Consider the following 4,840-nt stretch of genomic DNA (forward strand, 5'->3'; position numbering starts at 1 on the left):
ACTTGGATATGTGATTCATTGTATTCAATTGATGAATCCATGCAAACAATCACCTTAAACACTCTTGCACGTATTGTCCAATTGCTATTTTACGGGAGGAAGAGACCTTGGAGGAGCTGGAACTTCCAACATACCTTACTGAGAATATTCCAAGAATTATGGTTGGATTGGAAATTTTCAATAAAATCACCACAATCCAAGCACAACTTTATCCAACACGAGAACACAATCTCATGACCCTTGAGTTATGGGATTTATTAGGTCAACCAACACTCAATGCTCATCCTGAAAGAATTCCATTCACACAAGACTTGAACATGCCATGTGTGGGGTACTTTGAACATACAATGTATATTGAAACTAAGCCCCTTACTTGCAAGTTTTTTTTGTGGTTAAGTAATTGTTGGAAGTAGATTTAATCTTGGGGCATAAATGGACTATTGCTGCTCAAGCACCACTGTGCTTTGCTAGCGATAGGGTCATCATGATGGTCAACAACATAGAGTTGACAATACCATACTGCCAAGAAGAGGATCCAACCCTAATGGATTTCTATGATGCTGAGCGTAAAAAGTTACAAGCCTCTTCCTCGTCGGAAGCCCCTCTACACACGAAGACCTACCATCTATATAATCGACTGACTCCGATAAAGCATCTACCCCTTCCACTCCATCTTCACCAACAAAGTTCAATGCCAAAACCTCGCAATAAACAGCTATTCTTAAAAAAGTTCCCTAGGTGCAACCATCTATCTCTAACAACACGGAACTCAAAGGAAAAACCCCAGAGCCAGTGCCTCTTCATCGACAAACCTCACCAACAGAGACGGCCGCATACTCAAAAACCTCATCATTGACAACCACTCCACAAGAGACTCTAGCCTCATTATCAACAATGCCCATGAGTCTCAAGCCCGCAATCTCAGCACACCAACCAATGTGATGGAGGGCCCACAACCTTCCACTGCAACCAAAAAGAAAACTCCACCAAGACAGTCAAGATCAAGGTATCTTAATGGTATCAAGATGTGGGTGGAGAAGCAGCTACTTGTACCTTAAGGCTACTATGAAGGTGCCAATCAAACTTGGGTTCCTCAACAGTCAAAGCCTCTTCCTCAACGCAATAGTCAAAGGCCAAGGAAAAAGAAAAGTACTCCACTATACCGTCCATAAAAAAACTATACGAGTTCCTCAAAGAATTCCAACATATCAACAAGTGTGCGTATCGAAAAGATTACTGTAAGCACAAGGATATTACAAAGGAAACAACAAAGCTTGGGTTCCCAAGTAAACCAAAAGGTACCCTAGGCTTGCACAAAGAAAGAAGCCTCAACACCAAAAGCATCAACCCACCAATTTATAATGTTCATCAAAGATGGATGCCTGTGCATATGCTTCAACAGCAAGGATACTATGATGGTAATCCCATCATATGGTTGCCAAAATCGAACAAAGTGAAGACAGCCTCACCCCCAACTTTAACCCCAATAGCTTCACCTAAAGTTGACAAGAATGGAAACCCAAGCAACACCAAGAAAGTCACTCAACCCCTCTCGTGTATACAGCACCTACACAAGAGCTTGTGTGTTCAGTCAACCCCATTGGCAACCACCCAGAAGCCTTACCTACTGCCTCAACAACAATTGAGCCACAAATTCAAGAAACAATACCTACATCTACAAAATGGAGACTTATGAGCACATCAAAGATAAACTCACAATGCTCTTTTCACCCCTCTAGATGTGAAGCAGTGCATAAGAACCTCTTGCTCGCAAGTCATACCCTAGCTGAGCCATAGAATCATTTAAAATAAAAAACCATCAGGGTAAAACCCTGCAATCTCATGGCTAAAACTTTGCAATCTCACGAGTTAAGACTTCTCACGGGTTAAGCATCTCATGAGTTAAGCCATCTCACGGCTTAAGCATCTCACGAGTTAAACCTCTCACGAATTAACAGTCTCACAAGTTAAGATCTCTCATGAATTAAGCTTCTCACGGGTTAAGCCATCTCACAAATTAAGCCTTTCACGAATTAAGCTCCTTCATGTGTTAAGCCTTTCACGGCTTAAGCCCTTTCACGTGCTAACTTTTTCACGACTTAACACTTCATGGCTTAAGTAACTCCCACCGATCTTCAATAGCCATTATATTTTTGTTAAGCTTATAGCTTACTATTCTTTTAGCTAAATTAATGTCGCCTGCTCCATGAGTAAATATCCACACTCATGCACTGGAGAACATTTGTACGTATCCACACTCATGCACTGGGAGAACATTTGTACCAAACCCTCACCACCATCGATAAATTTTCAGGTACATCTTTGGATGGGGGGGCAAGGTGGGTGAAAGCTTGGTCAATGGTACAACCCATTGCCTAGAATTTTCCTTCAAATTACAAACATCTCCAAATGACACTACCATCTTCACAAATCAATGATCTCCAATCCTTAGTAAAGATATCTATATCAGCCTCGCAAGTCGACATAATTCTTTCAATCCTCACCAACAAGTGGCTGCTTCAACACAGAACAGTTCAAGAAGAGTCTATATGACTCAATTCTTGTACTTCATGTATATTTACTTCATAAGAGCACATAAATATACATAAAAACATAAAAAGCACATGGAAAGAAGCATGCAAGAACAGGCCCTACTCAACAACATTTGACAATAATCCTGCCACACAAAGGGACATCATCGAAGGCCAATTTCTTCAAATGATGAATGTTGCTTCAATAAATCAAATGACGAACTGAGAAACACAATCTCATTTTGATGATTTTGTCTACGTTCCTCTGGATCCTTTCTTCTCTTCTCCCCCATCATTAATATCTCTTAGCTTTCCCACTAACACAAATCACATGTAACCTAGCTAAAGTGAGCCAAAAAAAACCATCACAAAAAAATAAAAATGCAATCATTCGTAAAACCCTACCCCCTGAACCCATTAGGAATTCCCAATAAGCCACTAACCTTTTTCATTTACTAACTAGCCCTTCTTATTTCTTCCAGAGGAACAAAAGACCATTGAACATCAATCAACATCAGAGTTATCTACAAGCATATCAATTCTCCCCACACAAAGGTCTTCAACAACATGATCACAAGGACGCGATCGCCATCAGGAAAAGGGAGGAATGTTAACCCATTTCTAGGGTTAACAAGAGCTACTACCATTATCTTATATCAAGGAGTCAAGGTAGATAAACCAAAAGGTCATACATTCAAGATATGAAGCAATGACGTCCAAACCTACAACTTGGACGGGCTCTCGTAATGGTTTGATGGAATATTTATGGCAATTCCCGCTTCAAGAGTGTGTGGCAGTTACGATGAATCCTAAGTGATGTACTTCATGGATATATTATGAGAGTAGTCATTGTAATAGCATTAGGCCTCTTATGAGCTTAAAGTGCCTGGCCGGCCACAGTTTAAGTGAGTGTGAACAGTTATAGCCATGTATATCTCTCATAATACAATATAGTCTCCCATTGTCTACTAGAGTCTTGCTCTTGCTAATCTCTCCCCCATGATAGTGAGTGTGTGTGCGCGTGAAGTGAGGTGAGAGGAGAGACGAGTACCCGTAGTGCAACGCGCGGCGGTGTGACAACGCTCGCGGAAGACACGATGGAATTGCTTCTCAAGGAGTTGTAGAGCTTGGAGACCTCAAGGGTTATGATCTCGGCCATTGGAAAGATCCTAACGAGACAGTTGTGCGGTTCACCAAGTTATCTCTTTCAAGGGGGGTTAGGGTGAGCCATTAACAATTCTCACCAAGATTCCCCCAGAGTATGATGTGGTTTCTTAAGCTTTGAGGTGCCAGGTCACCACCACTCAATTGGATTTTAATGACCTTAGCTCCCTTCTCTTGGAACAAGTGTTTGTCCTCATTTCTTTGGATAAAATCAAGGTGTCCCTTAATAGTTTAGATTAGGCATTGTGTCCCTTAAATAGTTCAAATCTGGCACTTACTTCAATACAGAAGAAAGGTCAGAGCTATTGCTTCTCAAGGTCAGAGCTATTGCTTCTCATGTGGGAAGAAAGAAAATTTGTCTAAGGATTGTTTGTCCAAGAAGAAGGACAACAAGACCAAGGGCAAGTCCATCACAAAAGAAGGGCAAAGACACAACACAAGACAGTGATACAAATACTTCCAATAACTCATCTAGCGCTCCCACGGCGCTTCCAGCTTGGGAGGACCAAGATGGTGTTCTTCTCGAGTATACATGAAGTTTTCCCCGTGTGCTTCCAACCAGAGGAGGCTTGTGGGCAGAAGAGGGGACTGGTAGTAGCTCCATTTTCTAGTGCATGGACACCCTGTGTTGGAGTTCCAAGCATTAAAAATTTGGCAAGACAAGGTGAGCTTTGGTGTAGCAGAGACTATGGACATGATCTGTTCCAAGCTCATTGTTCGAGGTTTTGGGACGTGACGTGTTCACAGTCCACTACTGGGGGATAATGGGCACGGTGTTACCAATAGCTCATCATTCTATTCTTGGAGTTCACTCCACACTAGTGTGGGAATTTGGAGCTAGGAAAATTTCTTTGCTGTTCGTGGTGGCATTATGTTTCGAGGAAACAAGTTCGCGGGTGCTCTCTCCGAGGTGATTTCGGTATCTGCAATACATGAGGGTCCATGGTCCATGGTTGCATCTTCATTAGCTTATCTTCTTCAGACTCTTGCACACACTGAGCTGCAGAGGGGATGTTAGAATATTGTGCATCTTGAGGCTGTACTTATTTATTGGGTATTCTTGGTTTTTCTCCTTTTAGTGGGTCATGGAGCAGTTGGCCAACTTCCTGTATCACTATATAAAGGGCCTCCTCATATTCACTTCC

Source organism: Cibotium barometz, chromosome 62 (genome assembly GCF_041138505.1).
Source record: "Cibotium barometz isolate CiBa-2024 chromosome 62, ASM4113850v1, whole genome shotgun sequence".
Classification (NCBI taxonomy): domain Eukaryota; kingdom Viridiplantae; phylum Streptophyta; class Polypodiopsida; order Cyatheales; family Cibotiaceae; genus Cibotium; species Cibotium barometz.